We start from the raw sequence: 25,127 nt of genomic DNA on the forward strand, positions 1-25,127 counted from the left end.
GGCACATAACTTCGGAGAGCTCCGTATCTCCGTATTCTGCATTTCTTGTCTTCTGCGTCTCAGCAAAATGCTTTTCCACTGTGTCTAGCAAGGAGAAACTGTGCCAGCACAGTATACGTGCCCGGACTTGTGTTCTCAATTCCCGAGTTCTCGGCATCTCAAAATCTAAAGGGAAGAGCAAGGTTATCTATGGTAGGCTGGGGCAGAACTAGAAGCAAGCAGAGCAAAGTTGTGCAAGAATACCTTCCTTTCGGATGCTAATGGCAATTGAAGAGGCAGGCAAGTGGTAAGCCTTGAACTTCTAGCAGTTAGAAAGCTGCGGAAACAGTGCAGGCGTTGTGCGGCTTCACTCTTCGCATCCTAGAACGTGGCGCGCTCTCCGTCTCTCGGATGCCATCTAGCGGGTGTTTGCGCAGAGAGCGCTGTGCTGATCGCGGTTCTAAATATTTTTCTGGGTTTTTGGGATGTTTTGGTTCGTTTTTGTGAAGTTTTGGAGAGTTTTGGAATATTTCGGTTCCTTTCGGCGGGTTTTGAAATATTTTGCCCGGATTTTTAAAATGTTTTTATTTGTTTTTATTATTTTTTGGTAAGTTTTTTTGTGTTTTGATAAGTCCTGGCTGGTTTTCTAGTATTTTGGCGTGTTTTCCGAATGTTTTGATCACTTTTGGCGGGTTCTAAAGTATTTCGTCTGGTGTTTGGATTGTTTTAATTTGTTTTGATTTGTTTTTCTTATGTTTTGGTGGGTTCTTGGAAAGGTTTGGTTCATTTTTGCGTATTTTAAAGTATTTTAGCGGGTTTTTGGAATGTTTTGATTTGCATTGATTTTCTTTCTAATGTTTTGACGGATTTTTTGTATGTTTTTTGCGTCTATTGGGAATGTTGTGATCAGTTTCGACGTGTGTATTAACATTTTGGCAGGTTTTTGGAATGTTTTAAGTGTTTTTTTACAATATTTCAGCTGGTTTGGGAAATTTTAATTACTTTTGATGTGTTTTACAATATTTTGCCTGGTGTTTGGAATTTCTTGGTTTGTTTTGATTTGTTTTTATAAAGTTTTTGGAAAATTTTGATTCTTTTTGGTGAGTTTTAAAATAGTTTGGCGGGCTTAAAATAATTTGGTGAGTTTTTACAATGTTTTAGCTGGTATTGATTTGTTTTTATTATGTTTTGGCAAGCTTTTTGAAATATTTGGATCAGTTCTGGCTGGTTTTCTAGTATTTTGGCATGTCTTCAGAATGTTTTGATCCGTTTTGGCGGGTTTTAATATATTTTGGCAGGTTTTTAGAACATTTTGTTTGGTTTTCCTATGTCTTTATTATGTTTTGGAGGGCTTTTAGAATGTTTAGATTACTTTGGGCGGGTTTTTAGGATTTTTTTGGTTGGTTTTGATTAGTTTATGTTATGTTTAGTCAGTTTTTTGGTGTGTTTGGATTAGTTTTATTGGGCTTTATCATGTTTTGGCGGTTTTTTTGAATGTTTTATTGACTTCTGACAAATTATATAATATTTTGGCAGGTTTTCAGTATGTTTTGATCAGTTTTTGGGGAGTTCTAAAATATTTTGTCAAGTTTTTGGAATTTTTTGGTTGGTTTTGATTTGTTTTTATGATGTTTTGCCAAGTTTTTTGAATGTTTTGATCAGTTCTGGCTGGTTTTCTAATGTTTTGGCATCTTTTCAGAATGTTTTGATGAGTTTTGCGGGTCCAAATTATTTTGGCGGGTTTTCGGAATATTTTGGTTGGTTTTGATTTGTTTTTATGATGTTTTGGCGGGTTTTCGGAATGTCTTGGTTGGGTTTTAGAATGTTTTGTATTCTCTTGAGTTGTTTTTATTGTGTTGGCAGGTTTTGGAATGTTTGGATTCTTTTTGGCGGGTGTTCGGAATGTTTTGGCGGGTGTTCGGAATGTTTTGATTAGTTTTGACGGGTTTTGAAATATTTTGGCCGGTTTTTAGAAGGTTTCGATTTGTTTTGATTTGTTTTGATTCTGTTTAGCCCAGTTTTTGGTGTGTTTGGATTAGCTTTGGTGGGCTTTATCATGTTTTGTCCGGTTTTTTCAAATGTATTGATCACCTCTGTCTGGTTTTCTATTTTGGCGGGTTTGAAAATATTTTTGGATGAGTTTTGGCGGGTTTGAAAATATTTTGGCTCTTTGCGCAGAGATGACGGTGCCGGTTGCGGTGCGCTCCGGGGCGCTCCTTCTGCGGAAAGACGCCTGGCAGCGGCACTTGGGACAGCTCCGCGTCTCCGTATTCTGCGTTTCTTGCCTTCTGCATCTCAGCAAAATGCTTTCCCACTAGGTCTAGCAAGGAGAAACTGTGGCAGCTGAGTAGATGTAGCCCGGCCCGCCCTTTGAAGTTGACAAGTTCTTGGCATCTCAGAGCCTCAAGGCAAGAGCAAGGTTCTCTATGGTAGGCTGGGGCAGAACTAGCAGCAAGCAGAGCAAAGTTGTCCAAGAATAGCTTCCATTGGAATGCTAATGGCAATTGAAGAGGCAGGCCAGTGGCAAGCCACTAGCTTCTAGCAGTTTGAAAGTTGCAGACACAGTGCAGGTGTTGTGCGGCTTCCTTCTTGGCCTCCTAGAAGGTGCCGCGCTCTCCGTCTCTTGCTTGCCAATATGTTGCCGTGTTCCTCCTATTGTTTGGGTTGTTTTGATTTGTTTTTATGATGTTTTGGCGGGTTTTCGAAATATTTTGGTGGTGTTTTAGAATGTTTTGTTTTCTCTTGTGTTGTTTTTATTGTCTTGGCAGGTTGTGGAACGTTTGGATTCCTTTTGGCGGGTTTGAAAATATTTTGGCTCTTTGCGCAGAGATGACGGTGCCGGTTGCGGTGCGCTCCGGGGCGCTCCTTCTGCGGGAAGACGCCTGGCAGCGGCACTTGGGACAGCTCCGCGTCTCCGTATTCTGCGTTTCTTGCCTTCTGCATCTCAGCAAAATGCTTTCCCACTAGGTCTAGCAAGGAGAAACTGTGGCAGCTGAGTAGATGTAGCCCGGCCCGCCCTTTGAAGTTGACAAGTTCTTGGCATCTCAGAGCCTCAAGGCAAGAGCAAGGTTCTCTATGGTAGGCTGGGGCAGAACTAGCAGCAAGCAGAGCAAAGTTGTCCAAGAATAGCTTCCATTGAAATGCTAATGGCAATTGAAGAGGCAGGCAAGTGGTAAGCCTTGAAATTCTAGCAGTTAGAAAGATGCAGACAAGGTCCGGGTGTTGTGCGGCTTCACTCTTCGCATCGTAGAAGGTACCGCGCTCTCCGTCTCTCGGATGCGATCAAGCGGCTCTTCGCGCAGAGAGCACTCTGCCGGTCACTGTGCGCTGCGGAGCTCTCTTTCTGCCGAAAGACGCCTGGCAGCGGCACTTAACTTCGGAGAGCTCCGTATCTCCGTATTCTGCATTTCTTGTCTTCTGCGTCTCAGCAAAATGCTTTTCCACTGTGTCTAGCAAGGAGAAACTGTGCCAGCACAGTATACGTGCCCGGACTTGTGTTCTCAATTCCCGAGTTCTCGGCATCTCAAAATCTAAAGGGAAGAGCAAGGTTATCTATGGTAGGCTGGGGCAGAACTAGAAGCAAGCAGAGCAAAGTTGTGCAAGAATACCTTCCTTTCGGATGCTAATGGCAATTGAAGAGGCAGGCAAGTGCTAAGCCTTGAACTTCTAGCAGTTAGAAAGCTGCGGAAACAGTGCAGGCGTTGTGCGGCTTCACTCTTCGCATCCTAGAATGTGGCGCGCTCTCCGTCTCTCGGATGCCATCTAGCGGGTGTTTGCGCAGAGAGCGCTGTGCTGATCGCGGTTCTAAATATTTTTCTGGGGTTTTGGGATGTTTTGGTTCGTTTTTGTGAAGTTTTGGAGAGTTTTGGAATATTTCGGTTCCTTTCGGCGGGTTTTGAAATATTTTGCCCGGATTTTTAAAATGTTTTTATTTGTTTTTATTATTTTTTGGTAAGTTTTTTGTGTTTTGATAAGTCCTGGCTGGTTTTCTAGTATTTTGGCGTGTTTTCCGAATGTTTTGATCACTTTTGGCGGGTTCTAAAGTATTTCGTCTGGTGTTTGGATTGTTTTAATTTGTTTTGATTTGTTTTTCTTATGTTTTGGTGGGTTCTTGGAAAGGTTTGGTTCATTTTTGCGTATTTTAAAGTATTTTAGCGGGTTTTTGGAATGTTTTGATTTGCATTGATTTTCTTTCTAATGTTTTGACGGATTTTTTGTATGTTTTTTGCGTCTATTGGGAATGTTGTGATCAGTTTCGACGTGTGTATTAACATTTTGGCAGGTTTTTGGAATGTTTTAAGTGTTTTTTTACAATATTTCAGCTGGTTTGGGAAATTTTAATTACTTTTGATGTGTTTTACAATATTTTGCCTGGTGTTTGGAATTTCTTGGTTTGTTTTGATTTGTTTTTATAAAGTTTTTGGAAAATTTTGATTCTTTTTGGTGAGTTTTAAAATAGTTTGGCGGGCTTAAAATAATTTGGTGAGTTTTTACAATGTTTTAGCTGGTATTGATTTGTTTTTATTATGTTTTGGCAAGCTTTTTGAAATATTTGGATCAGTTCTGGCTGGTTTTCTAGTATTTTGGCATGTCTTCAGAATGTTTTGATCCGTTTTGGCGGGTTTTAATATATTTTGGCAGGTTTTTAGAACATTTTGTTTGGTTTTCCTATGTCTTTATTATGTTTTGGAGGGCTTTTAGAATGTTTAGATTACTTTGGGCGGGTTTTTAGGATTTTTTTGGTTGGTTTTGATTAGTTTATGTTATGTTTAGTCAGTTTTTTGGTGTGTTTGGATTAGTTTTATTGGGCTTTATCATGTTTTGGCGGTTTTTTTGAATGTTTTATTGACTTCTGACAAATTATATAATATTTTGGCAGGTTTTCAGTATGTTTTGATCAGTTTTTGGGGAGTTCTAAAATATTTTGTCAAGTTTTTGGAATTTTTTGGTTGGTTTTGATTTGTTTTTATGATGTTTTGCCAAGTTTTTTGAATGTTTTGATCAGTTCTGGCTGGTTTTCTAATGTTTTGGCATCTTTTCAGAATGTTTTGATGAGTTTTGCGGGTCCAAATTATTTTGGCGGGTTTTCGGAATATTTTGGTTGGTTTTGATTTGTTTTTATGATGTTTTGGCGGGTTTTCGGAATGTCTTGGTTGGGTTTTAGAATGTTTTGTATTCTCTTGAGTTGTTTTTATTGTGTTGGCAGGTTTTGGAATGTTTGGATTCTTTTTGGCGGGTGTTCGGAATGTTTTGGCGGGTGTTCGGAATGTTTTGATTAGTTTTGACGGGTTTTGAAATATTTTGGCCGGTTTTTAGAAGGTTTCGATTTGTTTTGATTTGTTTTGATTCTGTTTAGCCCAGTTTTTGGTGTGTTTGGATTAGCTTTGGTGGGCTTTATCATGTTTTGTCCGGTTTTTTCAAATGTATTGATCACCTCTGTCTGGTTTTCTATTTTGGCGGGTTTGAAAATATTTTTGGATGAGTTTTGGCGGGTTTGAAAATATTTTGGCTCTTTGCGCAGAGATGACGGTGCCGGTTGCGGTGCGCTCCGGGGCGCTCCTTCTGCGGAAAGACGCCTGGCAGCGGCACTTGGGACAGCTCCGCGTCTCCGTATTCTGCGTTTCTTGCCTTCTGCATCTCAGCAAAATGCTTTCCCACTAGGTCTAGCAAGGAGAAACTGTGGCAGCTGAGTAGATGTAGCCCGGCCCGCCCTTTGAAGTTGACAAGTTCTTGGCATCTCAGAGCCTCAAGGCAAGAGCAAGGTTCTCTATGGTAGGCTGGGGCAGAACTAGCAGCAAGCAGAGCAAAGTTGTCCAAGAATAGCTTCCATTGGAATGCTAATGGCAATTGAAGAGGCAGGCCAGTGGCAAGCCACTAGCTTCTAGCAGTTTGAAAGTTGCAGACACAGTGCAGGTGTTGTGCGGCTTCCTTCTTGGCCTCCTAGAAGGTGCCGCGCTCTCCGTCTCTTGCTTGCCAATATGTTGCCGTGTTCCTCCTATTGTTTGGGTTGTTTTGATTTGTTTTTATGATGTTTTGGCGGGTTTTCGAAATATTTTGGTGGTGTTTTAGAATGTTTTGTTTTCTCTTGTGTTGTTTTTATTGTCTTGGCAGGTTGTGGAACGTTTGGATTCCTTTTGGCGGGTTTGAAAATATTTTGGCTCTTTGCGCAGAGATGACGGTGCCGGTTGCGGTGCGCTCCGGGGCGCTCCTTCTGCGGGAAGACGCCTGGCAGCGGCACTTGGGACAGCTCCGCGTCTCCGTATTCTGCGTTTCTTGCCTTCTGCATCTCAGCAAAATGCTTTCCCACTAGGTCTAGCAAGGAGAAACTGTGGCAGCTGAGTAGATGTAGCCCGGCCCGCCCTTTGAAGTTGACAAGTTCTTGGCATCTCAGAGCCTCAAGGCAAGAGCAAGGTTCTCTATGGTAGGCTGGGGCAGAACTAGCAGCAAGCAGAGCAAAGTTGTCCAAGAATAGCTTCCATTGAAATGCTAATGGCAATTGAAGAGGCAGGCAAGTGGTAAGCCTTGAAATTCTAGCAGTTAGAAAGATGCAGACAAGGTCCGGGTGTTGTGCGGCTTCACTCTTCGCATCGTAGAAGGTACCGCGCTCTCCGTCTCTCGGATGCGATCAAGCGGCTCTTCGCGCAGAGAGCACTCTGCCGGTCACTGTGCGCTGCGGAGCTCTCTTTCTGCCGAAAGACGCCTGGCAGCGGCACTTAACTTCGGAGAGCTCCGTATCTCCGTATTCTGCATTTCTTGTCTTCTGCGTCTCAGCAAAATGCTTTTCCACTGTGTCTAGCAAGGAGAAACTGTGCCAGCACAGTATACGTGCCCGGACTTGTGTTCTCAATTCCCGAGTTCTCGGCATCTCAAAATCTAAAGGGAAGAGCAAGGTTATCTATGGTAGGCTGGGGCAGAACTAGAAGCAAGCAGAGCAAAGTTGTGCAAGAATACCTTCCTTTCGGATGCTAATGGCAATTGAAGAGGCAGGCAAGTGCTAAGCCTTGAACTTCTAGCAGTTAGAAAGCTGCGGAAACAGTGCAGGCGTTGTGCGGCTTCACTCTTCGCATCCTAGAATGTGGCGCGCTCTCCGTCTCTCGGATGCCATCTAGCGGGTGTTTGCGCAGAGAGCGCTGTGCTGATCGCGGTTCTAAATATTTTTCTGGGGTTTTGGGATGTTTTGGTTCGTTTTTGTGAAGTTTTGGAGAGTTTTGGAATATTTCGGTTCATTTCGGCGGGTTTTGAAATATTTTGCCCGGATTTTTAAAATGTTTTTATTTGTTTTTATTATTTTTTGGTAAGTTTTTTGTGTTTTGATAAGTCCTGGCTGGTTTTCTAGTATTTTGGCGTGTTTTCCGAATGTTTTGATCACTTTTGGCGGGTTCTAAAGTATTTCGTCTGGTGTTTGGATTGTTTTAATTTGTTTTGATTTGTTTTTCTTATGTTTTGGTGGGTTCTTGGAAAGGTTTGGTTCATTTTTGCGTATTTTAAAGTATTTTAGCGGGTTTTTGGAATGTTTTGATTTGCATTGATTTTCTTTCTAATGTTTTGACGGATTTTTTGTATGTTTTTTGCGTCTATTGGGAATGTTGTGATCAGTTTCGACGTGTGTATTAACATTTTGGCAGGTTTTTGGAATGTTTTAATTGTTTTTTTACAATATTTCAGCTGGTTTGGGAAATTTTAATTACTTTTGATGTGTTTTACAATATTTTGCCTGGTGTTTGGAATTTCTTGGTTTGTTTTGATTTGTTTTTATAAAGTTTTTGGAAAATTTTGATTCTTTTTGGTGAGTTTTAAAATAGTTTGGCGGGCTTAAAATAATTTGGTGAGTTTTTACAATGTTTTAGCTGGTATTGATTTGTTTTTATTATGTTTTGGCAAGCTTTTTGAAATATTTGGATCAGTTCTGGCTGGTTTTCTAGTATTTTGGCATGTCTTCAGAATGTTTTGATCCGTTTTGGCAGGTTTTAATATATTTTGGCAGGTTTTTAGAATATTTTGTTTGGTTTTCCTATGTCTTTATTATGTTTTGGAGGGCTTTTAGAATGTTTAGATTACTTTGGGCGGGTTTTTAGGATTTTTTTGGTTGGTTTTGATTAGTTTATGTTATGTTTAGTCAGTTTTTTGGTGTGTTTGGATTAGTTTTATTGGGCTTTATCATGTTTTGGCGGTTTTTTTGAATGTTTTATTGACTTCTGACAAATTATATAATATTTTGGCAGGTTTTCAGTATGTTTTGATCAGTTTTTGGGGAGTTCTAAAATATTTTGTCAAGTTTTTGGAATTTTTTGGTTGGTTTTGATTTGTTTTTATGATGTTTTGCCAAGTTTTTTGAATGTTTTGATCAGTTCTGGCTGGTTTTCTAATGTTTTGGCATCTTTTCAGAATGTTTTGATGAGTTTTGCGGGTCCAAATTATTTTGGCGGGTTTTCGGAATATTTTGGTTGGTTTTGATTTGTTTTTATGATGTTTTGGCGGGTTTTCGGAATGTCTTGGTTGGGTTTTAGAATGTTTTGTATTCTCTTGAGTTGTTTTTATTGTGTTGGCAGGTTTTGGAATGTTTGGATTCTTTTTGGCGGGTGTTCGGAATGTTTTGGTGGGTGTTCGGAATGTTTTGATTAGTTTTGACGGGTTTTGAAATATTTTGGCCGGTTTTTAGAAGGTTTCGATTTGTTTTGATTTGTTTTGATTCTGTTTAGCCCAGTTTTTGGTGTGTTTGGATTAGCTTTGGTGGGCTTGATCATGTTTTGTCCGGTTTTTTCAAATGTATTGATCACCTCTGTCTGGTTTTCTATTTTGGCGGGTTTGAAAATATTTTTGGATGAGTTTTGGCGGGTTTTAAAATATTTTGGCTCTTTGCGCAGAGATGACGGTGCCGGTTGCGGTGCGCTCCGGGGCGCTCCTTCTGCGGAAAGACGCCTGGCAGCGGCACTTGGGACAGCTCCGCGTCTCCGTATTCTGCGTTTCTTGCCTTCTGCATCTCAGCAAAATGCTTTCCCACTAGGTCTAGCAAGGAGAAACTGTGGCAGCTGAGTAGATGTAGCCCGGCCCGCCCTTTGAAGTTGACAAGTTCTTGGCATCTCAGAGCCTCAAGGCAAGAGCAAGGTTCTCTATGGTAGGCTGGGGCAGAACTAGCAGCAAGCAGAGCAAAGTTGTCCAAGAATAGCTTCCATTGGAATGCTAATGGCAATTGAAGAGGCAGGCCAGTGGCAAGCCACTAGCTTCTAGCAGTTTGAAAGTTGCAGACACAGTGCAGGTGTTGTGCGGCTTCCTTCTTGGCCTCCTAGAAGGTGCCGCGCTCTCCGTCTCTTGCTTGCCAATATGTTGCCGTGTTCCTCCTATTGTTTGGGTTGTTTTGATTTGTTTTTATGATGTTTTGGCGGGTTTTCGAAATATTTTGGTGGTGTTTTAGAATGTTTTGTTTTCTCTTGTGTTGTTTTTATTGTCTTGGCAGGTTGTGGAACGTTTGGATTCCTTTTGGCGGGTTTTAAAATATTTTGGCGGGTATTTGGAATGTTTTGGTTTGCTTTCATTTGTTTTGATGATGTTTTGGCAAGTTATTGAAAGTTTCGATCACTTCTGCCTGGTTTTCTAGTATTTTGGCATCTTTTCAGAATGTTTTGATCAGTTTTGGCAGGTTCTAAACTATTTTGTCAAGTTTTTGGAATTTTTTGGTTGGTTTTGATTTGTTTTTATGATGTTTTGCCAAGTTTTTTGAATGTTTTGATCAGTTCAGGCTGGTTTTCTAATGTTTTGGCATCTTTTCAGAATGTTTTGATGAGTTTTGCGGGTCCAAATTATTTTGGCGGGTTTTCGGAATATTTTGGTTGGTTTTGATTTGTTTTTATGATGTTTTGGCGGGTTTTCGGAATGTCTTGGTTGGGTTTCAGAATGTCTTGTATTCTCTTGAGTTGTTTTTATTGTGTTGGCAGGTTTTGGAATGTTTGGATTCCTTTTGGCGGGTGTTCGGAATGTTTTGGCGGGTGTTCGGAATGTTTTGATTAGTTTTGACGGGTTTTGAAATATTTTGGCCGGTTTTTAGAAGGTTTCGATTTGTTTTGATTTGTTTTGATTCTGTTTAGCCCAGTTTTTGGTGTGTTTGGATTAGCTTTGGTGGGCTTTATCATGTTTTGTCCGGTTTTTTCAAATGTATTGATCACCTCTGTCTGGTTTTCTATTTTGGCGGGTTTGAAAATATTTTTGGATTAGTTTTGGCAGGTTTTAAAATATTTTGGCTCTTTGCGCAGAGATGACGGTGCCGGTTGCGGTGCGCTCCGGGGCGCTCCTTCTGCGGAAAGACGCCTGGCAGCGGCACTTGGGACAGCTCCGCGTCTCCGTATTCTGCGTTTCTTGCCTTCTGCATCTCAGCAAAATGCTTTCCCACTAGGTCTAGCAAGGAGAAACTGTGGCAGCTGAGTAGATGTAGCCCGGCCCGCCCTTTGAAGTTGACAAGTTCTTGGCATCTCAGAGCCTCAAGGCAAGAGCAAGGTTCTCTATGGTAGGCTGGGGCAGAACTAGCAGCAAGCAGAGCAAAGTTGTCCAAGAATAGCTTCCATTGGAATGCTAATGGCAATTGAAGAGGCAGGCAAGTGGTAAGCCTTGAAATTCTAGCAGTTAGAAAGATGCAGACAAGGTCCGGGTGTTGTGCGGCTTCACTCTTCGCATCGTAGAAGGTACCGCGCTCTCCGTCTCTCGGATGCGATCAAGCGGCTCTTCGCGCAGAGAGCACTGTGCCGGTCACTGTGCGCTGCGGAGCTCTCTTTCTGCCGAAAGACGCCTGGCAGCGGCACTTAACTTCGGAGAGCTCCGTATCTCCGTATTCTGCATTTCTTGTCTTCTGCGTCTCAGCAAAATGCTTTTCCACTGTGTCTAGCAAGGAGAAACTGTGCCAGCACAGTATACGTGCCCGGACTTGTGTTCTCAATTCCCGAGTTCTCGGCATCTCAAAATCTAAAGGGAAGAGCAAGGTTATCTATGGTAGGCTGGGGCAGAACTAGAAGCAAGCAGAGCAAAGTTGTGCAAGAATACCTTCCTTTCGGATGCTAATGGCAATTGAAGAGGCAGGCAAGTGCTAAGCCTTGAACTTCTAGCAGTTAGAAAGCTGCGGAAACAGTGCAGGCGTTGTGCGGCTTCACTCTTCGCATCCTAGAACGTGGCGCGCTCTCCGTCTCTCGGATGCCATCTAGCGGGTGTTTGCGCAGAGAGCGCTGTGCTGATCGCGGTTCTAAATATTTTTCTGGGGTTTTGGGATGTTTTGGTTCGTTTTTGTGAAGTTTTGGAGAGTTTTGGAATATTTCGGTTCCTTTTGGCGGGTTTTGAAATATTTTGCCCGGATTTTTAAAATGTTTTTATTTGTTTTTATTATTTTTTGGTAAGTTTTTTGTGTTTTGATAAGTCCTGGCTGGTTTTCTAGTATTTTGGCGTGTTTTCCGAATGTTTTGATCACTTTTGGCGGGTTCTAAAGTATTTCGTCTGGTGTTTGGATTGTTTTAATTTGTTTTGATTTGTTTTTCTTATGTTTTGGTGGGTTCTTGGAAAGGTTTGGTTCATTTTTGCGTATTTTAAAGTATTTTAGCGGGTTTTTGGAATGTTTTGATTTGCATTGATTTTCTTTCTAATGTTTTGACGGATTTTTTGTATGTTTTTTGCGTCTATTGGGAATGTTGTGATCAGTTTCGACGTGTGTATTAACATTTTGGCAGGTTTTTGGAATGTTTTAATTGTTTTTTTACAATATTTCAGCTGGTTTGGGAAATTTTAATTACTTTTGATGTGTTTTACAATATTTTGCCTGGTGTTTGGAATTTCTTGGTTTGTTTTGATTTGTTTTTATAAAGTTTTTGGAAAATTTTGATTCTTTTTGGTGAGTTTTAAAATAGTTTGGCGGGCTTAAAATAATTTGGTGAGTTTTTACAATGTTTTAGCTGGTATTGATTTGTTTTTATTATGTTTTGGCAAGCTTTTTGAAATATTTGGATCAGTTCTGGCTGGTTTTCTAGTATTTTGGCATGTCTTCAGAATGTTTTGATCCGTTTTGGCAGGTTTTAATATATTTTGGCAGGTTTTTAGAATATTTTGTTTGGTTTTCCTATGTCTTTATTATGTTTTGGAGGGCTTTTAGAATGTTTAGATTACTTTGGGCGGGTTTTTAGGATTTTTTTGGTTGGTTTTGATTAGTTTATGTTATGTTTAGTCAGTTTTTTGGTGTGTTTGGATTAGTTTTATTGGGCTTTATCATGTTTTGGCGGTTTTTTTGAATGTTTTATTGACTTCTGACAAATTATATAATATTTTGGCAGGTTTTCAGTATGTTTTGATCAGTTTTTGGGGAGTTCTAAAATATTTTGTCAAGTTTTTGGAATTTTTTGGTTGGTTTTGATTTGTTTTTATGATGTTTTGCCAAGTTTTTTGAATGTTTTGATCAGTTCTGGCTGGTTTTCTAATGTTTTGGCATCTTTTCAGAATGTTTTGATGAGTTTTGCGGGTCCAAATTATTTTGGCGGGTTTTCGGAATATTTTGGTTGGTTTTGATTTGTTTTTATGATGTTTTGGCGGGTTTTCGGAATGTCTTGGTTGGGTTTTAGAATGTTTTGTATTCTCTTGAGTTGTTTTTATTGTGTTGGCAGGTTTTGGAATGTTTGGATTCTTTTTGGCGGGTGTTCGGAATGTTTTGGCGGGTGTTCGGAATGTTTTGATTAGTTTTGACGGGTTTTGAAATATTTTGGCCGGTTTTTAGAAGGTTTCGATTTGTTTTGATTTGTTTTGATTCTGTTTAGCCCAGTTTTTGGTGTGTTTGGATTAGCTTTGGTGGGCTTGATCATGTTTTGTCCGGTTTTTTCAAATGTATTGATCACCTCTGTCTGGTTTTCTATTTTGGCGGGTTTGAAAATATTTTTGGATGAGTTTTGGCGGGTTTTAAAATATTTTGGCTCTTTGCGCAGAGATGACGGTGCCGGTTGCGGTGCGCTCCGGGGCGCTCCTTCTGCGGAAAGACGCCTGGCAGCCGCACTTGGGACAGCTCCGCGTCTCCGTATTCTGCGTTTCTTGCCTTCTGCATCTCAGCAAAATGCTTTCCCACTAGGTCTAGCAAGGAGAAACTGTGGCAGCTGAGTAGATGTAGCCCGGCCCGCCCTTTGAAGTTGACAAGTTCTTGGCATCTCAGAGCCTCAAGGCAAGAGCAAGTTTATCTATGGTAGGCTGGGGCAGAACTAGCAGCAAGCAGAGCAAAGTTGTCCAAGAATAGCTTCCATTGGAATGCTAATGGCAATTGAAGAGGCAGGCCAGTGGCAAGCCACTAGCTTCTAGCAGTTTGAAAGTTGCAGACACAGTGCAGGTGTTGTGCGGCTTCCTTCTTGGCCTCCTAGAAGGTGCCGCGCTCTCCGTCTCTTGCTTGCCAATATGTTGCCGTGTTCCTCCTATTGTTTGGTTTGTTTTGATTTGTTTTGATGATGTTTTGGCGGGTTTTCGAAATATTTTGGTGGTGTTTTAGAATGTTTTGTTTTCTCTTGTGTTGTTTTTATTGTCTTGGCAGGTTGTGGAACGTTTGGATTCCTTTTGGCGGGTTTTAAAATATTTTGGCGGGTATTTGGAATGTTTTGGTTTGCTTTCATTTGTTTTGATGATGTTTTGGCAAGTTATTGAAAGTTTCGATCACTTCTGCCTGGTTTTCTAGTATTTTGGCATCTTTTCAGAATGTTTTGATCAGTTTTGGCAGGTTCTAAACTATTTTGTCAAGTTTTTGGAATTTTTTGGTTGGTTTTGATTTGTTTTTATGATGTTTTGCCAAGTTTTTTGAATGTTTTGATCAGTTCTGGCTGGTTTTCTAATGTTTTGGCATCTTTTCAGAATGTTTTGATGAGTTTTGCGGGTCCAAATTATTTTGGCGGGTTTTCGGAATATTTTGGTTGGTTTTGATTTGTTTTTATGATGTTTTGGCGGGTTTTCGGAATGTCTTGGTTGGGTTTCAGAATGTCTTGTATTCTCTTGAGTTGTTTTTATTGTGTTGGCAGGTTTTGGAATGTTTGGATTCCTTTTGGCGGGTGTTCGGAATGTTTTGGCGGGTGTTCGGAATGTTTTGATTAGTTTTGACGGGTTTTGAAATATTTTGGCCGGTTTTTAGAAGGTTTCGATTTGTTTTGATTTGTTTTGATTCTGTTTAGCCCAGTTTTTGGTGTGTTTGGATTAGCTTTGGTGGGCTTTATCATGTTTTGTCCGGTTTTTTCAAATGTATTGATCACCTCTGTCTGGTTTTCTATTTTGGCGGGTTTGAAAATATTTTTGGATTAGTTTTGGCAGGTTTTAAAATATTTTGGCTCTTTGCGCAGAGATGACGGTGCCGGTTGCGGTGCGCTCCGGGGCGCTCCTTCTGCGGAAAGACGCCTGGCAGCGGCACTTGGGACAGCTCCGCGTCTCCGTATTCTGCGTTTCTTGCCTTCTGCATCTCAGCAAAATGCTTTCCCACTAGGTCTAGCAAGGAGAAACTGTGGCAGCTGAGTAGATGTAGCCCGGCCCGCCCTTTGAAGTTGACAAGTTCTTGGCATCTCAGAGCCTCAAGGCAAGAGCAAGGTTCTCTATGGTAGGCTGGGGCAGAACTAGCAGCAAGCAGAGCAAAGTTGTCCAAGAATAGCTTCCATTGGAATGCTAATGGCAATTGAAGAGGCAGGCAAGTGGTAAGCCTTGAAATTCTAGCAGTTAGAAAGATGCAGACAAGGTCCGGGTGTTGTGCGGCTTCACTCTTCGCATCGTAGAAGGTACCGCGCTCTCCGTCTCTCCGATGCGATCAAGCGGCTCTTCGCGCAGAGAGCACTGTGCCGGTCACTGTGCGCTGCGGAGCTCTCTTTCTGCCGAAAGACGCCTGGCAGCGGCACTTAACTTCGGAGAGCTCCGTATCTCTGTATTCTGCATTTCTTGTCTTCTGCGTCTCAGCAAAATGCTTTTCCACTGTGTCTAGCAAGGAGAAACTGTGCCAGCACAGTATACGTGCCCGGACTTGTGTTCTCAATTCCCGAGTTCTCGGCATCTCAAAATCTAAAGGGAAGAGCAAGGTTATCTATGGTAGGCTGGGGCAGAACTAGAAGCAAGCAGAGCAAAATTGTGCAAGAATACCTTCCTTTCGGATGCTAATGGCAATTGAAGAGGCAGGCAAGTGGTAAGCCTTGAAATTCTAGCAGTTAGAAAGCTGCGGACAAGGTCCGGGTGTTGTGCGGCTTCACTCTTCGCATCGTGGAAGGTACCGCGCTCTCCGTCTCTCGGATGCGATCAAGCGGCTCTTCGCGCAGAGAGCACTGTGCCGGTCACTGTGCGCTGCGGAGCTCTCTTTCTGCCGAAAGACGCCTGGCAGCGGCACATAACTTCGGAGAGCTCCGTATCTCCGTATTCTGCATTTCTTGTCTTCTGCGTCTCAGCAAAATGCTTTTCCACTGTGTCTAGCAAGGAGAAACTGTGCCAGCACAGTATACGTGCCCGGACTTGTGTTCTCAATTCCCGAGTTCTCGGCATCTCAAAATCTAAAGGGAAGAGCAAGGTTATCTATGGTAGGCTGGGGCAGAACTAGAAGCAAGCAGAGCAAAGTTGTGCAAGAATACCTTCCTTTCGGATGCTAATGGCAATTGAAGAGGCAGGCAAGTGCTAAGCCTTGAACTTCTAGCAGTTAGAAAGCTGCGGAAACAGTGCAGGCGTTGTGCGGCTTCACTCTTCGCATCCTAGAACGTGGCGCGCTCTCCGTCTCTCGGATGCCATCTAGCGGGTGTTTGCGCAGAGAGCGCTGTGCTGATCGCGGTTCTAAATATTTTTCTGGGTTTTTGGGATGTTTTGGTTCGTTTTTGTGAAGTTTTGGAGAGTTTTGGAATATTTCGGTTCCTTTCGGCGGGTTTTGAAATATTTTGCCCGGATTTTTAAAATGTTTTTATTTGTTTTTATTATTTTTTGGTAAGTTTTTTTGTGTTTTGATAAGTCCTGGCTGGTTTTCTAGTATTTTGGCGTGTTTTCCGAATGTTTTGATCACTTTTGGCGGGTTCTAAAGTATTTCGTCTGGTGTTTGGATTGTTTTAATTTGTTTTGATTTGTTTTTCTTATGTTTTGGTGGGTTCTTGGAAAGGTTTGGTTCATTTTTGCGTATTTTAAAGTATTTTAGCGGGTTTTTGGAATGTTTTGATTTGCATTGATTTTCTTTCTAATGTTTTGACGGATTTTTTGTATGTTTTTTGCGTCTATTGGGAATGTTGTGATCAGTTTCGACGTGTGTATTAACATTTTGGCAGGTTTTTGGAATGTTTTAATTGTTTTTTTACAATATTTCAGCTGGTTTGGGAAATTTTAATTACTTTTGATGTGTTTTACAATATTTTGCCTGGTGTTTGGAATTTCTTGGTTTGTTTTGATTTGTTTTTATAAAGTTTTTGGAAAATTTTGATTCTTTTTGGTGAGTTTTAAAATAGTTTGGCGGGCTTAAAATAATTTGGTGAGTTTTTACAATGTTTTAGCTGGTATTGATTTGTTTTTATTATGTTTTGGCAAGCTTTTTGAAATATTTGGATCAGTTCTGGCTGGTTTTCTAGTATTTTGGCATGTCTTCAGAATGTTTTGATCCGTTTTGGCGGGTTTTAATATATTTTGGCAGGTTTTTAGAACATTTTGTTTGGTTTTCCTATGTCTTTATTATGTTTTGGAGGGCTTTTAGAATGTTTAGATTACTTTGGGCGGGTTTTTAGGATTTTTTTGGTTGGTTTTGATTAGTTTATGTTATGTTTAGTCAGTTTTTTGGTGTGTTTGGATTAGTTTTATTGGGCTTTATCATGTTTTGGCGGTTTTTTTGAATGTTTTATTGACTTCTGACAAATTATATAATATTTTGGCAGGTTTTCAGTATGTTTTGATCAGTTTTTGGGGAGTTCTAAAATATTTTGTCAAGTTTTTGGAATTTTTTGGTTGGTTTTGATTTGTTTTTATGATGTTTTGCCAAGTTTTTTGAATGTTTTGATCAGTTCAGGCTGGTTTTCTAATGTTTTGGCATCTTTTCAGAATGTTTTGATGAGTTTTGCGGGTCCAAATTATTTTGGCGGGTTTTCGGAATATTTTGGTTGGTTTTGATTTGTTTTTATGATGTTTTGGCGGGTTTTCGGAATGTCTTGGTTGGGTTTTAGAATGTTTTGTATTCTCTTGAGTTGTTTTTATTGTGTTGGCAGGTTTTGGAATGTTTGGATTCTTTTTGGCGGGTGTTCGGAATGTTTTGGCGGGTGTTCGGAATGTTTTGATTAGTTTTGACGGGTTTTGAAATATTTTGGCCGGTTTTTAGAAGGTTTCGATTTGTTTTGATTTGTTTTGATTCTGTTTAGCCCAGTTTTTGGTGTGTTTGGATTAGCTTTGGTGGGCTTGATCATGTTTTGTCCGGTTTTTTCAAATGTATTGATCACCTCTGTCTGGTTTTCTATTTTGGCGGGTTTGAAAATATTTTTGGATGAGTTTTGGCGGGTTTGAAAATATTTTGGCTCTTTGCGCAGAGATGACGGTGCCGGTTGCGGTGCGCTCCGGGGCGCTCCTTCTGCGGAAAGACGCCTGGCAGCGGCACTTGGGACAGCTCCGCGTCTCCGTATTCTGCGTTTCTTGCCTTCTGCATCTCAGCAAAATGCTTTCCCACTAGGTCTAGCAAGGAGAAACTGTGGCAGCTGAGTAGATGTAGCCCGGCCCGCCCTTTGAAGTTGACAAGTTCTTGGCATCTCAGAGCCTCAAGGCAAGAGCAAGGTTCTCTATGGTAGGCTGGGGCAGAACTAGCAGCAAGCAGAGCAAAGTTGTCCAAGAATAGCTTCCATTGGAATGCTAATGGCAATTGAAGAGGCAGGCCAGTGGCAAGCCACTAGCTTCTAGCAGTTTGAAAGTTGCAGACACAGTGCAGGTGTTGTGCGGCTTCCTTCTTGGCCTCCTAGAAGGTGCCGCGCTCTCCGTCTCTTGCTTGCCAATATGTTGCCGTGTTCCTCCTATTGTTTGGGTTGTTTTGATTTGTTTTTATGATGTTTTGGCGGGTTTTCGAAATATTTTGGTGGTGTTTTAGAATGTTTTGTTTTCTCTTGTGTTGTTTTTATTGTCTTGGCAGGTTGTGGAACGTTTGGATTCCTTTTGGCGGGTTTGAAAATATTTTGGCTCTTTGCGCAGAGATGACGGTGCCGGTTGCGGTGCGCTCCGGGGCGCTCCTTCTGCGGGAAGACGCCTGGCAGCGGCACTTGGGACAGCTCCGCGTCTCCGTATTCTGCGTTTCTTGCCTTCTGCATCTCAGCAAAATGCTTTCCCACTAGGTCTAGCAAGGAGAAACTGTGGCAGCTGAGTAGATGTAGCCCGGCCCGCCCTTTGAAGTTGACAAGTTCTTGGCATCTCAGAGCCTCAAGGCAAGAGCAAGGTTCTCTATGGTAGGCTGGGGCAGAACTAGCAGCAAGCAGAGCAAAGTTGTCCAAGAATAGCTTCCATTGAAATGCTAATGGCAATTGAAGAGGCAGGCAAGTGGTAAGCCTTGAAATTCTAGCAGTTAGAAAGATGCAGACAAGGTCCGGGTGTTGTGCGGCTTCACTCTTCGCATCGTAGAAGGTACCGCGCTCTCCGTCTCTCGGATGCGATCAAGCGGCTCTTCGCGCAGACAGCACTGTGCCGGTCACTGTGCGCTGCGGAGCTCTCTTTCTGCCGAAAGACGCCTGGCAGCGGCACTTAACTTCGGAGAGCTCCGTATCTCCGTATTCTGCATTTCTTGTCTTCTGCGTCTCAGCAAAATGCTTTTCCACTGTGTCTAGCAAGGAGAAACTGTGCCAGCACAGTATACGTGCCCGGACTTGTGTTCTCAATTCCCGAGTTCTCGGCATCTCAAAATCTAAAGGGAAGAGCAAGGTTATCTATGGTAGGCTGGGGCAGAACTAGAAGCAAGCAGAGCAAAGTTGTGCAAGAATACCTTCCTTTCGGATGCTAATGGCAATTGAAGAGGCAGGCAAGTGCTAAGCCTTGAACTTCTAGCAGTTAGAAAGCTGCGGAAACAGTGCAGGCGTTGTGCGGCTTCACTCTTCGCATCCTAGAATGTGGCGCGCTCTCCGTCTCTCGGATGCCATCTAGCGGGTGTTTGCGCAGAGAGCGCTGTGCTGATCGCGGTTCTAAATATTTTTCTGGGGTTTTGGGATGTTTTGGTTCGTTTTTGTGAAGTTTTGGAGAGTTTTGGAATATTTCGGTTCCTTTCGGCGGGTTTTGAAATATTTTGCCCGGATTTTTAAAATGTTTTTATTTGTTTTTATTATTTTTTGGTAAGTTTTTTGTGTTTTGATAAGTCCTGGCTGGTTTTCTAGTATTTTGGCGTGTTTTCCGAATGTTTTGATCACTTTTGGCGGGTTCTAAAGTATTTCGTCTGGTGTTTGGATTGTTTTAATTTGTTTTGATTTGTTTTTCTTATGTTTTGGTGGGTTCTTGGAAAGGTTTGGTTCATTTTTGCGTATTTTAAAGTATTTTAGCGGGTTTTTGGAATGTTTTGATTTGCATTGATTTTCTTTCTAATGTTTTGACGGATTTTTTGTATGTTTTTTGCGTCTATTGGGAATGTTGTGATCAGTTTCGACGTGTGTATTAACATTTTGGCAGGTTTTTGGAATGTTTTAATTGTTTTTTTACAATATTTCAGCTGGTTTGGGAAATTTTAATTACTTTTGATGTGTTTTACAATATTTTGCCTGGTGTTTGGAATTTCTTGGTTTGTTTTGATTTGTTTTTATAAAGTTTTTGGAAAATTTTGATTCTTTTTGGTGAGTTTTAAAATAGTTTGGCGGGCTTAAAATAATTTGGTGAGTTTTTACAATGTTTTAGCTGGTATTGATTTGTTTTTATTATGTTTTGGCAAGCTTTTTGAAATATTTGGATCAGTTCTGGCTGGTTTTCTAGTATTTTGGCATGTCTTCAGAATGTTTTGATCCGTTTTGGCAGGTTTTAATATATTTTGGCAGGTTTTTAGAATATTTTGTTTGGTTTTCCTATGTCTTTATTATGTTTTGGAGGGCTTTTAGAATGTTTAGATTACTTTGGGCGGGTTTTTAGGATTTTTTTGGTTGGTTTTGATTAGTTTATGTTATGTTTAGTCAGTTTTTTGGTGTGTTTGGATTAGTTTTATTGGGCTTTATCATGTTTTGGCGGTTTTTTTGAATGTTTTATTGACTTCTGACAAATTATATAATATTTTGGCAGGTTTTCAGTATGTTTTGATCAGTTTTTGGGGAGTTCTAAAATATTTTGTCAAGTTTTTGGAATTTTTTGGTTGGTTTTGATTTGTTTTTATGATGTTTTGCCAAGTTTTTTGAATGTTTTGATCAGTTCTGGCTGGTTTTCTAATGTTTTGGCATCTTTTCAGAATGTTTTGATGAGTTTTGCGGGTCCAAATTATTTTGGCGGGTTTTCGGAATATTTTGGTTGGTTTTGATTTGTTTTTATGATGTTTTGGCGGGTTTTCGGAATGTCTTGGTTGGGTTTTAGAATGTTTTGTATTCTCTTGAGTTGTTTTTATTGTGTTGGCAGGTTTTGGAATGTTTGGATTCTTTTTGGCGGGTGTTCGGAATGTTTTGGCGGGTGTTCGGAATGTTTTGATTAGTTTTGACGGGTTTTGAAATATTTTGGCCGGTTTTTAGAAGGTTTCGATTTGTTTTGATTTGTTTTGATTCTGTTTAGCCCAGTTTTTGGTGTGTTTGGATTAGCTTTGGTGGGCTTGATCATGTTTTGTCCGGTTTTTTCAAATGTATTGATCACCTCTGTCTGGTTTTCTATTTTGGCGGGTTTGAAAATATTTTTGGATGAGTTTTGGCGGGTTTTAAAATATTTTGGCTCTTTGCGCAGAGATGACGGTGCCGGTTGCGGTGCGCTCCGGGGCGCTCCTTCTGCGGAAAGACGCCTGGCAGCGGCACTTGGGACAGCTCCGCGTCTCCGTATTCTGCGTTTCTTGCCTTCTGCATCTCAGCAAAATGCTTTCCCACTAGGTCTAGCAAGGAGAAACTGTGGCAGCTGAGTAGATGTAGCCCGGCCCGCCCTTTGAAGTTGACAAGTTCTTGGCATCTCAGAGCCTCAAGGCAAGAGCAAGTTTATCTATGGTAGGCTGGGGCAGAACTAGCAGCAAGCAGAGCAAAGTTGTCCAAGAATAGCTTCCATTGGAATGCTAATGGCAATTGAAGAGGCAGGCCAGTGGCAAGCCACTAGCTTCTAGCAGTTTGAAAGTTGCAGACACAGTGCAGGTGTTGTGCGGCTTCCTTCTTGGCCTCCTAGAAGGTGCCGCGCTCTCCGTCTCTTGCTTGCCAATATGTTGCCGTGTTCCTCCTATTGTTTGGTTTGTTTTGATTTGTTTTGATGATGTTTTGGCGGATTTTCGAAATATTTTGGTGGTGTTTTAGAATGTTTTGTTTTCTCTTGTGTTGTTTTTATTGTCTTGGCAGGTTGTGGAACGTTTGGATTCCTTTTGGCCGGTATTTGGAATATTTTGGCGGGTATTTGGAATGTTTTGGTTTGCTTTCATTTGTTTTGATGATGTTTTGGCAAGTTATTGAAAGTTTCGATCACTTCTGCCTGGTTTTCTAGTATTTTGGCATCTTTTCAGAATGTTTTGATCAGTTTTGGCAGGTTCTAAACTATTTTGTCAAGTTTTTGGAATTTTTTGGTTGGTTTTGATTTGTTTTTATGATGTTTTGCCAAGTTTTTTGAATGTTTTGATCAGTTCTGTCGGGTTTTCTAATGTTTTGGCATCTTTTCAGAATGTTTTGATGAGTTTTGCGGGTCCAAATTATTTTGGCGGGTTTTCGGAATATTTTGGTTGGTTTTGATTTGTTTTTATGATGTTTTGGCGGGTTTTCGGAATGTCTTGGTTGGGTTTCAGAATGTCTTGTATTCTCTTGAGTTGTTTTTATTGTGTTGGCAGGTTTTGGAATGTTTGGATTCCTTTTGGCGGGTGTTCGGAATGTTTTGGCGGGTGTTCGGAATGTTTTGATTAGTTTTGACGGGTTTTGAAATATTTTGGCCGGTTTTTAGAAGGTTTCGATTTGTTTTGATTTGTTTTGATTCTGTTTAGCCCAGTTTTTGGTGTGTTTGGATTAGCTTTGGTGGGCTTTATCATGTTTTGTCCGGTTTTTTCAAATGTATTGATCACCTCTGTCTGGTTTTCTATTTTGGCGGGTTTGAAAATATTTTTGGATTAGTTTTGGCAGGTTTTAAAATATTTTGGCTCTTTGCGCAGAGATGACGGTGCCGGTTGCGGTGCGCTCCGGGGCGCTCCTTCTGCGGAAAGACGCCTGGCAGCAGCACTTGGGACAGCTCCGCGTCTCCGTATTCTGCGTTTCTTGCCTTCTGCATCTCAGCAAAATGCTTTCCCACTAGGTCTAGCAAGGAGAAACTGTGGCAGCTGAGTAGATGTAGCCCGGCCCGCCCTTTGAAGTTGACAAGTTCTTGGCATCTCAGAGCCTCAAGGCAAGAGCAAGGTTCTCTATGGTAGGCTGGGGCAGAACTAGCAGCAAGCAGAGCAAAGTTGTCCAAGAATAGCTTCCATTGGAATGCTAATGGCAATTGAAGAGGCAGGCAAGTGGTAAGCCTTGAAATTCTAGCAGTTAGAAAGATGCAGACAAGGTCCGGGTGTTGTGCGGCTTCACTCTTCGCATCGTAGAAGGTACCGCGCTCTCCGTCTCTCGGATGCGATCAAGCGGCTCTTCGCGCAGAGAGCACTGTGCCGGTCACTGTGCGCTGCGGAGCTCTCTTTCTGCCGAAAGACGCCTGGCAGCGGCACTTAACTTCGGAGAGCTCCGTATCTCCGTATTCTGCATTTCTTGTCTTCTGCGTCTCAGCAAAATGCTTTTCCACTGTGTCTAGCAAGGAGAAACTGTGCCAGCACAGTATACGTGCCCGGACTTGTGTTCTCAATTCCCGAGTTCTCGGCATCTCAAAATCTAAAGGGAAGAGCAAGGTTATCTATGGTAGGCTGGGGCAGAACTAGAAGCAAGCAGAGCAAAGTTGTGCAAGAATACCTTCCTTTCGGATGCTAATGGCAATTGAAGAGGCAGGCAAGTGGTAAGCCTTGAACTTCTAGCAGTTAGAAAGCTGCGGAAACAGTGCAGGCGTTGTGCGGCTTCACTCTTCGCATCCTAGAACGTGGCGCGCTCTCCGTCTCTCGGATGCCATCTAGCGGGTGTTTGCGCAGAGAGCGCTGTGCTGATCGCGGTTCTAAATATTTTTCTGGGTTTTTGGGATGTTTTGGTTCGTTTTTGTGACGTTTTGGAGAGTTTTGGAATATTTCGGTTCCTTTCGGCGGGTTTTGAAATATTTTGCCCGGATTTTTAAAATGTTTTTATTTGTTTTTATTATTTTTTGGTAAGTTTTTTTGTGTTTTGATAAGTCCTGGCTGGTTTTCTAGTATTTTGGCGTGTTTTCCGAATGATTTGATCACTTTTGGCGGGTTCTAAAGTATTTCGTCTGGTGTTTGGATTGTTTTAATTTGTTTTGATTTGTTTTTCTTATGTTTTGGTGGGTTCTTGGAAAGGTTTGGTTCATTTTTGCGTATTTTAAAGTATTTTAGCGGGTTTTTGGAATGTTTTGATTTGCATTGATTTTCTTTCTAATGTTTTGACGGATTTTTTGTATGTTTTTTGCGTCTATTGGGAATGTTGTGATCAGTTTCGACGTGTGTATTAACATTTTGGCAGGTTTTTGGAATGTTTTAATTGTTTTTTTACAATATTTCAGCTGGTTTGGGAAATTTTAATTACTTTTGATGTGTTTTACAATATTTTGCCTGGTGTTTGGAATTTCTTGGTTTGTTTTGATTTGTTTTTATAAAGTTTTTGGAAAATTTTGATTCTTTTTGGTGAGTTTTAAAATAGTTTGGCGGGCTTAAAATAATTTGGTGAGTTTTTACAATGTTTTAGCTGGTATTGATTTGTTTTTATTATGTTTTGGCAAGCTTTTTGAAATATTTGGATCAGTTCTGGCTGGTTTTCTAGTATTTTGGCATGTCTTCAGAATGTTTTGATCCGTTTTGGCAGGTTTTAATATATTTTGGCAGGTTTTTAGAATATTTTGTTTGGTTTTCCTATGTCTTTATTATGTTTTGGAGGGCTTTTAGAATGTTTAGATTACTTTGGGCGGGTTTTTAGGATTTTTTTGGTTGGTTTTGATTAGTTTATGTTATGTTTAGTCAGTTTTTTGGTGTGTTTGGATTAGTTTTATTGGGCTTTATCATGTTTTGGCGGTTTTTTTGAATGTTTTATTGACTTCTGACAAATTATATAATATTTTGGCAGGTTTTCAGTATGTTTTGATCAGTTTTTGGGGAGTTCTAAAATATTTTGTCAAGTTTTTGGAATTTTTTGGTTGGTTTTGATTTGTTTTTATGATGTTTTGCCAAGTTTTTTGAATGTTTTGATCAGTTCTGGCTGGTTTTCTAATGTTTTGGCATCTTTTCAGAATGTTTTGATGAGTTTTGCGGGTCCAAATTATTTTGGCGGGTTTTCGGAATATTTTGGTTGGTTTTGATTTGTTTTTATGATGTTTTGGCGGGTTTTCGGAATGTCTTGGTTGGGTTTTAGAATGTTTTGTATTCTCTTGAGTTGTTTTTATTGTGTTGGCAGGTTTTGGAATGTTTGGATTCTTTTTGGCGGGTGTTCGGAATGTTTTGGCGGGTGTTCGGAATGTTTTGATTAGTTTTGACGGGTTTTGAAATATTTTGGCCGGTTTTTAGAAGGTTTCGATTTGTTTTGATTTGTTTTGATTCTGTTTAGCCCAGTTTTTGGTGTGTTTGGATTAGCTTTGGTGGGCTTGATCATGTTTTGTCCGGTTTTTTCAAATGTATTGATCACCTCTGTCTGGTTTTCTATTTTGGCGGGTTTGAAAATATTTTTGGATGAGTTTTGGCGGGTTTTAAAATATTTTGGCTCTTTGCGCAGAGATGACGGTGCCGGTTGCGGTGCGCTCCGGGGCGCTCCTTCTGCGGAAAGACGCCTGGCAGCGGCACTTGGGACAGCTCCGCGTCTCCGTATTCTGCGTTTCTTGCCTTCTGCATCTCAGCAAAATGCTTTCCCACTAGGTCTAGCAAGGAGAAACTGTGGCAGCTGAGTAGATGTAGCCCGGCCCGCCCTTTGAAGTTGACAAGTTCTTGGCATCTCAGAGCCTCA

Source organism: Passer domesticus, chromosome 2, assembly GCF_036417665.1.
Source record: "Passer domesticus isolate bPasDom1 chromosome 2, bPasDom1.hap1, whole genome shotgun sequence".
NCBI classification, from domain to species: domain Eukaryota; kingdom Metazoa; phylum Chordata; class Aves; order Passeriformes; family Passeridae; genus Passer; species Passer domesticus.